The sequence below is a fragment of the Ursus maritimus genome, unplaced genomic scaffold, assembly GCF_017311325.1.
Source record: "Ursus maritimus isolate PB19 unplaced genomic scaffold, ASM1731132v1 scaffold_36, whole genome shotgun sequence".
Taxonomy (NCBI): Eukaryota; Metazoa; Chordata; class Mammalia; order Carnivora; family Ursidae; genus Ursus; species Ursus maritimus.
In genome coordinates, this window is record NW_024426230.1 from 20,119,234 (window position 1) to 20,131,013 (window position 11,780).

Below are 11,780 nucleotides of genomic sequence, written 5' to 3' on the forward strand. Positions count from 1 at the left end.
ATTTCATGGAATCTCTAGATTGCTTCAGGTAATATGGACATTTTAGCATAATCAATTTTCCAATCCATGACCATGGAATATCTTTCCATTTGTTTGTATTATCTTCAATTTCTTTCATAAGTGTTTTATGGTTTTCAGAGTACAGGTCTTTCAACTTCTTGGGTAAGTTTGTTCCTAGGCATTTTTTTCTTTTTGGTGCAATTGCAAATGGAATTATTTTCTTAATTCTCCTTTTGCACTTTGTTATTAATGTATAGAAACGCAACGTTTTCTGTATATTAATTTTGTATCTTGCAACTTACTGAATTCGTTTACTACTTCTAATAGATTTTTAGTGGGGGCTTTAACATTTTCTATATATTGTATCATGTCATCTGCAAATAGTGACAGTTTTACTTGTTCCTTTTCAATTTGGATGCCTTTTATTTCTTTTCCTTGCCTAATTGCTGTGGCTAGGACCTCCTAACACTATATTGAATAAAAGTGGCAAGGATGGGTATTTTTGTCTTATTCCTGATATTAAGGAAAAAACTTTCAGCTTTTCACTGTTGAGTATGATGTTAGTTGTGGGTTTGTCATATACAGCATTTATTATGTTTAGGTATGTTCCCTCTATACCCACTATGTTGAAAGTTTTTATCATAAATGGAGTTGAATTTTGTCAAATGCTTTTTCTGCATGTGTTGAGATGATCATATGATATTTATCCTTCATTTTGTTAATATGGTTTATCATATTGATTTGCAGATGTTGAACCATCCTTGCATTCCTGGAATATATGCCACTTAATCATGGTATATGATCCTTTTAATGTATTGCTGAATTCGGTTTGCTAAATTTTGTGGGGACTTTTTGCATCTATGTTTGTCAAGGATATTAGCCTGTAATTTTATTTTTTGTAGTGTCTTTGGTTTTGGTATCAGAATAATGCTGGCCTCATAGAATGAGTTTGGGAACATTCTTTCCTCTTCAATTTTTTGAAATAGTTTAAGAGGGTAGGGATTAACTCCTCTTTAAATGTTTGGTAGAATTCACATGTGAAGCTGTCTGGTCTTTTGGTTTTGGGAGTTTTTTGATGACTGATTCAACTTCACTACTAGTAATCTGTTCAGATTTTCTTTTCCTTCTTCCTTTTTTAAAAAAGATTTTATTTATTTACTTGAGAGAGAGACAGAGGGAGAAAGAGAGAGAGAATGAGCAGTAGGGAGGGGCAGTGGGAAAGAGAGAGAGAGGCAGTCTCCCTGATGAGCAGGAAACCCTATGTAGGGCTCAGTCCAAGAACCTGGATATCACGATCTGAGCCAAAGGCAGATGCTTAACCGACTGAGCCACCCAGGAGCCCCTGGTCTGTTCAGATTTTCTATTTCTTTCTAATTCAGTCTTGGTAGGTTGTATGTGGCTAGGAACTTATCCATTTCTTTTAGGTAGTCCAATTTGTTGGTATATAATTGTCATCATTGGGGCGCCTGGGTGGCTCAGTCGTTAAGTGTCTGCCTTCGGCTCAGGGCATGATCCCGGGGTTCTGGGATCGAGCCCCATGTCAGGCTCTTCTGCTGGGAGCCTGCTTCTTCCTCTCCCACTCCCCCTGCTTGTGTTCCCTCTCTCTCTGGCTGTCTCTCTCTCTGTCAAATAAATAAATAAAATCGTTAAAAAAAATAAATAATTGTCATCATTTACAATCTTTTGTATTTCTGTGGTTGTATCTTCTCTTTCATTTTTGATATTATTTATTTGAGCCTTCTCTTTTTTTCCTGATGAGTCTAGCTGTAGGTTTATCAATTTTGTTTATTTTTTCAAGAAACAGCTCTTAGATTCATTGATCTTTTTATTTTTTAAAAAAATGTTTAGTCTCTATTTCATTGACTTTCACTCTGATCTTCATTACTTCCTTCCTTTTACTAAGTTAGGGGTTTGTTTGTCCTTTTCTTTTCAGTCCCTTTAGGTGTAAAATTAGATTGTTTATTTGCTTCTGCTTGATATTTGAGGTGAGCCTGTATCACCATAAACTTAACTTTTAGGACTGCTTTTGCTGCATCCCATAGATTTTGGAATGTTGTGTTTTTATTTTCATTTGTCTCCATGTAGTTCTTAACTTCTTTTGATTTCTTCATTTGTTTCTTCATTTGTTTAATAGTATGTTGTTTAGTCTCCACATGTTTGTTTTTGCCTTTTTTCCCAGTTTTATTCTTGTAATTGATTTCTAGTTTCATACAATTGTAGTTGAAAAGATACTTGATATGGTTTTAGTCTATCTGGAGACATTTTTGATTGTAACGATGGGTGGAAGGTTGTTACTGCCATCTAGTGGGTAGAAATCCAAGATGCAACTAAACATCCTACAAATCACAAGACAGCCCCTCAGTACAAAGAATGACCTGGACTAAAATGTTAATAGTGCCAAGGTTGAGAGACCCCTTTATAGAGAGTATTTCTTAAACTTTAATGTGCATCAGAATCACCTGAGGAGCTTGTTAAAACATATTCCCATGTTGGGTCCCCCAGATTTCTGATTTGGCAGGTTTAAAATGGGGCCTTAGGATTTAAGTACAGATAATGCTAATGCTGCTTATCTGGAGACCACATTTTAATAACCATTGTTCTAGGCTAATATTTTTAAGAGAAATAAAAAAAGTCCTGAATTAAACAGACAAAAACCAAACACAATGAAGATTGACATAAAGTCTGCTGTGCTTATATTTTTTTGGTTTATTTTCTTTTTTATTTAATTATATAACTAATTTGTGAAGATCATCATAGTATATATTTCCATGAATTTTAGCTCATGTACTGATTCCTGTAACCACCAACATTTTCATGATACAGGACTATTCCATCACTCTAAAAAAAAGTGTTCTTGGGCTATCCCTTTGTAGTCATATCTTTCTTTTACCCCTAATCTCTGGAAAACCACTGTCATTGTTCATTGTCATTATAACTTTTTCTTTCTGAGAATGTCATTTTTATGAAAGCATATAGAATGTAAGCTTTGAGACTGTTTATTTCACTTAGCCTAATATCTTTGAGACTCAGTTAAGTTATTGAGTGCCTCAGTAGTTCTTTTTTTATTATAGTGTAGTGTTCCATTATGTAGATACACCATAGTGATTTGTTCTTGTTGTTGCTTGTTTGTTTGTTTGTTTTAACCTATTTACCTGTTGATGGAATTTGGGTTGTTTCCATATTTTGGTGATTATAAATAAAGTTGTTATATACATTTCAGTGGTATATGTTTCTGTGTGAACATAAACTTTCATTTCTCTAAAGTAAAGGTCCAAGAGCAGTAATATTGGACATATGGTAAATGATTGATTAACTTTACAAGAAACTGCAAAAGTATTTTCCAGAGTGACTTTGTCACTTAACATTTCCACTAGCAATGCATGAGAATTCCAATTGCTCTGCATCCTCGTCAACATTTGGTATAGTCAATAATTTTTATTTTAGTCATTCTAATAGGTATGTAATAGCACCTCAGAATGGTTTCAATTTGCATTTTCCCAATGGTTAGTGATGGTGAACATCTTTTCATGTGCTTATTTGCCATCTATCTGTAACTTGTTAGTAAAGTATTCGTTCAGGTCTTCTAAAAATTGGGTTGTTTGTTGTCTTACTGCTGGGTTCTGAGAGTTCTTTACGCATTCTGGATAGAAATCCTTTGTTAGATATGTGATTTGCAAGTGTATTCTTCAGTCTGTTTCTTGTCTTTTCATTACTTTAATTGTATCTTTACAAAAGCTTTATTTTTTTCCCTTTATGGATTTGTGTTTTTGGTGTGATGTCTAAGAATTTGCTACTTGTTTTCTATTCATCCTATCTTTTTCTTTTTTTCTTCTTTTGCTGCCTACTTATGGATTATTTGAGCATTTTTGTTTCCTTTTTATCCTCATTATTGACTTGTTATCCCTTTTTTTCCTAATTTTTAAGAGGGTACGCTAGGGTTTACAATATATATTGTTAATTTATCATATCTATAATTTATCATAGAATGTTATACTGCTTTGTGTATAGTGTAAAATCTTAGGACTGTGTACTTCCCATTCTGCAATACTACCCTTTGTGCTACAGTTGTCATACATTTTAGTTTTACATATGCTTATATATGTTATAAACTCCAAATATATTGTCTAAAGCAAACATAATAACTATTATTCCTTAAAGTGGTTAAAAATAAGAAAAAGCCTTTAATTTTCTTTCCTTTTTTTATTAGTTTGGGAACTCTTCATTTATTTCAGTAATTTCAAGTTCCTGATTGCTATTATATTTTTCTGCAAGAACTTTAACATTTCTTACTGGGCAGGTCTGCTGGTCAAGATTTTTCTCAGCTTTTACTGGTCTGAAAAAGTCTTTATTTTACCTTTACTTTGGAAAGATATTTTGCCTGGGTATAGAATTCTGTGTTGGGAGCTTTTCTTTCAGTACTTTAAAGATATCACTCTATTGTCTTCTGGCTTGCATTGTTTCTAATGAGAAGTTAGCAGTTATGCTTAGCTTAGTTTCTTTATGTATGTGTCTTTTTTCCTTGGGATGTTTTCAGTGTGTTCTCTTTATATTTCTTTCCAGCAGTTTGAATATGCTATATGTAGGTGTTTAAAAATTGTGTATATCCTGTTTTGAGCTCATCTTAGATATGTGGTTTGATATCTTTCATTATTTTATAAATTTCTCACCTATTATCTGATTTCTAAAAGTTTTTCTATTCTGTTCTCTTTCTCTTTACCTTTTAGGGTTCCATTTATAAGGATGTTAATCTCTTAGATATTCCCCCATAGTTTTATGATGATGATCTGTTATTTTTGTGGTTGTTATCTCTACCCTCCCAACCCTGTGTTTTAGTTTGAGTGCTTTCTATTGTTTTGTCTTCAAATTATGGATTTTCTTCCTCAACAGTATTGAGCCTTCTGACAGGGATTTTGAAGGGATTATTTTTGATACCGTTTTTCTTATTTCTAGCATTTTTTATTGATTCCTTCTTATATTTCTATCCCTCCACTAAAAGTTCACATTTATTGAATGCAGGTTGTTCATGTTTTTTTTTTTTCCCACTAGATCCTTTCACATGTTAATCATAGCTATTTAAAATTCTCTAATAGTTCAACATCCAGGTCATTTCTGAGTCTGATTCTGTTGATTGCTTTTTTTGTCTCATAATATTTGATTGAATGTTGGACATCCTGTAGAACAAAAGAGACCGAAGTCATAAGATTTATGTCTTCAAATGAGCTTGCTTCTTTTCAGGCAGCATAGGTGAGGACTGAATCAGACTAGTCAAGAGTTGAGCTTAAATTGGGTTTTATTGTTGCTATGATTATTGTCAGTACACCACAGGGTTTGAATTCCCCTAATAATGCCTTGTACCTAAAGTGGGGAATGGGATCAAGCCTGTGGGTAGAGATTTTTGTCAGCACTCCTATCCTTCCTTCAAGCTCAGCCTTGTATATATGGCAGGACTTGGTTAAGAGAAAGTGTCCTTATCTTTACTAAGTGCAGTCTTTTCAACCTTTTTAAAAGGAGTCTTTTAAAATTCTTTTTTTCCTTTTCTGTCTCCTTATGAAATTTTAATACCAGAGATCTATGTCTATTTATATATTGTGGACCTTTTAGATGGTCAGTGATTTAATATTTTATTTTTATTTATTTATTTTTTAAAAAGATTTTATTTATTTATTTGACAGAGAGAAAGACAGCCAGCGAGAGAGGGAACACAAACAGGGGGAGTGGGAGAGGAAGAAGCAGGCTTCCAGGGCAGGAGCCTGATGTGGGGCTCGATCCCAGGACCCTGGGATCATGCCCAGAGCTGAAGGCAGATGCTTAAAGACTGAGCCACCCAGGTGCCCCAGTGATTTAATATTTTAGATTTTTGTTTGTTTGCTTACTTTCAAATGTATTTTTGCCCCCTTTGGGGAATATATTTATTTTGTTGAGAATGTATGGCTCAAAGGTATGTGACCTTTAATGCTATTAGTTTAAGATCACGGCTTTAGGACTGTTTCTTATTCCTTCCCCCAACAGAATGTTTTTCTTCTATTCTTTCCCAGCCACAGTGAATCTTTATCTTTGTCCCAAGGGCAACAAACTTTGTTTACCCTATCTCAGAGGATTAAGGCTTTTGAGGGAAGAGGTGGGGCAGAGAACTGTTTTTCCCCCTTTTTTATCATCACTGGGTGATCTCCAACTGCGTATCTGTGACACTCAGGGAGGTTCTGTCTGCTTTCTTGCACAACCCCTATGCTATAGAGATTTAAAGAAAGGGTCTAGACATGGGTGCAAATTCTTCTTGCTTGTGCAGGTCATAGAGATTCTATACTCTCACCTTTGCCCACACTTGACCTTCAGAATTTGTTAAAATCTCATCTGACTTCTTACCTTATTTCTATGGTGATCCCTATCTTTTTCCACAGGTGAGTAAATCTGTGTAATTTCCTCTCAGATTTGTGCTACTTGGTTGATCTATTATTTTAGCTTTTTGATGTGTTCAAAAAAAGTTTTTTTTTTTAATCTGGATTTTTCTCATTGTTAGCCTTGAAGTGATATTCTTTTCAGCATTTATGTGGTAGGCAGAAATGGAATTTGATGCTTAACTTTAAGATCTTTTATGATAAAAAGTCAAAGCTGAACAGTTTTTTATGTGAAAAAAGCCTATAGTTTATTATCTCCATTTTGATTTCCTTTTCAGTCCAGCATTGCTTAGCAGGATTGAAATTATTTCTAAGTAGATATTATTGGGGGGGGGCATGGGGAGCACTTAGCTTATCCACTTGTTAAATTCTCATATTAAGATTTATGCTTTTTAGAATTTGTTGAATTCTCCTCTGTGGCTTTAAAGGTAAAATTTAAGAGCTCTGTGGGTAATTTGCCTCTCTGGAAATTTGGAAACATGTCCTGTAAAGATTCATCTACCTCATTTTCATATTCATTTATTGAGCACTTGTGCTATGCCATGCACAATCCCAGGTATTAGGATTTCAAAAGATGATTCCTGGTATTCTAGAATGGTGGCTCAGTGTGGAAGGTAGTAAAAAAGATAATTAAAATGCAGCATTAATTACTTTAGGGAAATCTTGGGAATAGTACCTAGAAAAATTTTGGAAATAGTATTTGAGAAAAGTATCTACCATTATCTGGGTGTTAGGTGTAATTTTTCAGAAAGATTTTCTAAGCAGAGGTCTAGAGGATGAAGATTTAGCCAGGTGAAAGATGGGGGATGAATAGGGAGAATAGTGATTTTGTTTTGTTTTGTTTTTGTTTGTTTTGTATTTTGAACCATATATGTTTTTTAAATTTTTAATTTAAATTCAATTTAATTAACATGCAGTGTATTATTAGTTTCAGAGGTGGAATTTAGAAATTCATCAGTTGCATATAACACTTACTGCTCATTCCATCAAGTGCCCACCTTAATGCCCATCATCCAGTTAGGGAAAATAATGTTTTGGATTAGAGAGAAAAGAATGCTTAAAATCCCAGAGTAGAGTGCAATGAATTCAGGGGATTGAAAACAGCTCAGTATTGCTAGAATATAGAACGTGGGGTGGGAAAGTGATGAAAGATAAATAAGGGAAGAGTGACAGCATGATGCTGATGAGGCTTTTAAATCATTACTTATTCGATTATTTGATAATTATACTTTCATGTATTAAAAGTCACTATTGATTAGTAAGTAGAGTGGACTAGGGCAAGATTAGAGTTAGTATAACAATTAGGAGACTGTTGCAGTAACCCAGTCAAGAGATAGTGGTGGTGTGAATAAAGATAGTAGAGTAGAAATGGAGAGCATTAGATCAATTTGGAAGGCAGTTTGAGGTTTACAGTAACTGTATTTGGGTGATAAAAGTGAACGAGGTAATAAAGATGATCTCCCAGATTCTGGATTATGGAAGAATGGTGATGAGAGTGGTGTGAGTCACTGAGATAGTAAGCTATAGCTTTAGCAGGTTTTTGAGGTGATGACTTCATTTGGGACACTCAGTGTGAGATACCAATGACCCAGTGAAGTGCAGATGTCCTATAGACAGGTGGTTATCTAGGCCTAAGTTCGAGAGCTGGATTTGTAGATATGGGAAGAATAAGTACAAAAGTAGTGATTGAAGCTATGGAGGGGAATATTGGACAGGTGTCTGAGGACATTTAGTAGAGATGCAGAGGCTAAGGAGCCCATAAAGCAGATGGATGCTGCTGCTAGACAGCAGAGGAGCAACAGGGAGTGAAATCACTTGAACTCAGAAGAGTATATCTCAAAAAAAAAAGAGTGTAATCAACATAAAGACTGAGAAATGTATGTTGAATTGAGAAATAAGGCATTGAACTTGGCAAGAATAGTTTTAATGGGGGAGAGAACAAGCAGCTTGTGGTGGGTTGATGAGTAGTGGGAGATAAGGAAGTAGAGACTGAATATAGACAATGTTTCGAGAAGTTTAGCTATGAAGAAAAGGAAGGGAATGATTTATCATAATAGTTAAATGTACAGGGACTAATATCATTAATACTTGGATTTGAATGTAGGCTCTGCCACTTACTGGTTTTATGAAGTTGAGCAGTTCAGTTAATCTCTTGAAGATCCAGTTTTCCCTAACTCTAAAATAAAGATAATAATATCACTACTGGATAGGATGGATTAAGAATTACATGAAACATATCAGACCTTTAATTATTATAAACATACTTAGCATAAAGTAGGGTATTTAAACTCAATTAATTTATTTATTTATTAAACATTTCTATAGTCTTTCTATATGCCAGGCATTGTTTTAAGTGACTAATAATATTAATTCACTAAGTGTTCACTATTATTATTGTGAAAGAAGGCTGTGCTTTTTGGATCCTCAGAGAAGGAGATGACAAGATGGGCTCAGACAGACAAGAGATTTATTAGAGGAGACGTCTGTGAAGAGAAATGGGGAAAGAGCCAGAGAACATAGAGAGAGTGTTCAGGTCAACATGCACCTCTGACTGCTGTGTAGGAGAGAGGAAAAGAAGGAAGGCTGGGTAGGGAGAATCTCAGATTGCAGCATACTTTTTAGAAGGTTTTGGCCAGGTTGATGGGGAGTCTTCATGCCAAGTTTGCATGTCAGAGGAGTGCCATATCTCATGGAAATGGATTAGCGTCCCTGCATTAGTACACTTGGTGTGCTCAGTCATTGGTTGGGAGCAATTCTTGGGAAGGGCAGCCTAGGCATGAATATGGCAGTGGATTCAGAGCCAGAACTAGGGACATCAGTCAATTATGCTTCTTACAGCAGGAGATCTAGGTGACACATTTTCATGGCAGCCAGAAAAGCTGAGGATTATTTTTTAAGGGTATACAGTTAAATAGTATTAATATGCATGACTATGTAATCTTTCTTCCCCTCCCCCAGCAGATTTTTACTAGCTGGGTCTGAATTTGGAGGTATATAGTTGGAATATTGATTCAGGGTTGGTTTTTTTTTTTCAGGAAGTACATTGGATAAGGGGTAAGGTGAAGGGAGAAAACACAGTATTTTAAAATATTAGCTTATTTGAATCACATGAAATTGGCAATATTTTACCATGTTTGATGAAATAAGAGGCAATTTTACATGTTTCAACCTGTTATGTAATATTAGAAACTATCACATTTGGTAGGGCTTAATGTTGAGTGTTCTGTAAAACTCTTATTTTATTTAACCAAAAAAACTCTGGTTTGTGGTTGAAACAGTTTGAACGTCAATGTAATAGACTATCCATATTCTCTTGTGGAATAAGGCTACTATGATCTAGGACACACACTTGTGTGTTGGGTGGCAAAGCCTAGGGCCACAATGCGAGGCTGGACAGTAATCCTGACTTTGACCACATTAGCTTTATGCTTTTACTTTCATTCAGTCTGGGATTCGATTATATATTCTATTTCCTTTTAAAAAATTTTCCTCTCCTTTCTTTTTTCTCTTCTTCTCTCTCCTCATCCTCTTTGCACTCCTGCTCCTATCCTCTGTGGTTCTGCTGAAGTACTTAGTTTAAAATAAATAAAATGATTACCACCTGCCAGGGAGCAATCACTCTTTTTTTCCTTATTAGTGAAATCGATAGATACAACATCGCTTTAATTGCTTTGTTTTTAGTTGCTCTCATTTAAATTTGTGTTGCTTCTTATGCTTGGGGACTTTGGGAAATATTTCTGAGTCAATGGCTTGTACATGTGGTTTAGGATACTTGGGAAAAGTAGGATGCTACTATACCAGATGTTAGTTTGATGCTTTCAGTTTTACTTTGGGAAGGTAGGAAGTGTTTTCATTGGCAGTTTCATCTAGGTTACAAAAAGATACCACAAATCTGCTTCACCTTTTACAATGTGAAATGTGGCTGTCTCTTTTGTATTACATAGATTTCCCTGCTACTAATCATGGAGAATAGTATCAAGTTGAATATGCACTTGACTTTTTCTGGAAAGGCATGTAAAGAAAGTCTTTATGGACACCAATACCATGATTCTATCCAACTCTTCTTAGTCCCCCTTATCTTCTCACCTTGACTTTATACCCAAATATCCGCTTCACTTCAAAAAGATACTCTCCCAGTGAACTGCATAAACTTGAGGGATTTATTTATTTGTTTGTTTGCCAGGAAAAGTTTTCTCTGTTTGTCAGGACTATGCATATCTTTATAATAAGCTCTTTACACTGTGAAATAGAACGCTCAAACAGGTAATTTTGGAAAGCTACTTGCTTCATACTATGTGCCGTTAGATCTCTTTAACAGCCTGACATGCACTGCTGTCACTGGGCATTAAGGCAGCTTCAGTATTGCCTGTCATTAATCGTCCCTGCTATTCTGCCATCATAATTGCTGACCTTAGCTTGGCCTTCTGCTATGAATTAGAATTTCTGTTAAGAGGGAATATTAATGAAACAAAGTTAAATTCCTCAGCAGGATGCACCTGGAATTAAAGACAGTTTCCATTTCATTTTTAAAAGAGAATGGCTTTGAATATACAAACACTGCTATTATGACTTCAAAATGACAGGCAAGATGCATGAAATAATTACACTTAGAAGTCTATCTTTTTGAGAATGTTGGGATAGGTATTTTGTTCACTTTACAAAGTTCCTGTTAAAATTAAAACATTTATTCTAAAGGAATGATACAGATAAATATAAATGACATAAAAAGGATATATATATAAGCTATATATATATAAGCTATATATACACACACATATATATATATGTACAGGGGGAGTGGGAGAGGAAGAAACAGGCTTCCAGCGGAAGAGCCTGACGTGGGGCTCGATCCCAGAACGCCGGGATCACGCCCTGAGCCAAAGGCAGACGCTTAACGACTGAGCCACTCAGGCGCCCCTAGAAATGTCCTCTTTTCATCAGCATGTGCTTTGCCTGTTTTAAATAAAAAACTAAGTTAGGACATTACTTCTTTAGCAATGTACAAATATATAGAATATAGAGCATATTCTGTTTTGTTTTTGAATGTGTATTTTATATTTTACTCTACTTCTAAGAAGTACTGTATGCATGTATTGAGTGTTCATTTATATTTTTATAGTGGAAAGTGAATAAAATTTGAGTCATGCATTAGGCCAGTCACGGAAATGACTATAAGATTGATAGAAGTATGACTGGCTTTGGGGACTTGATAGTTATGATGTGTTAGAAGTGCTCTAGAACTCCTTTTAAGGGTCATAAATAATTTTAGAAGTTAAAAAGTTAACTTTTACTTTAAATCATCTCTTACCATACTGTGATATGGGATACCTGATACTGTGGAATCCATCAGAATAGAATCTATGAACTGGAGGAGATCATTTGAAT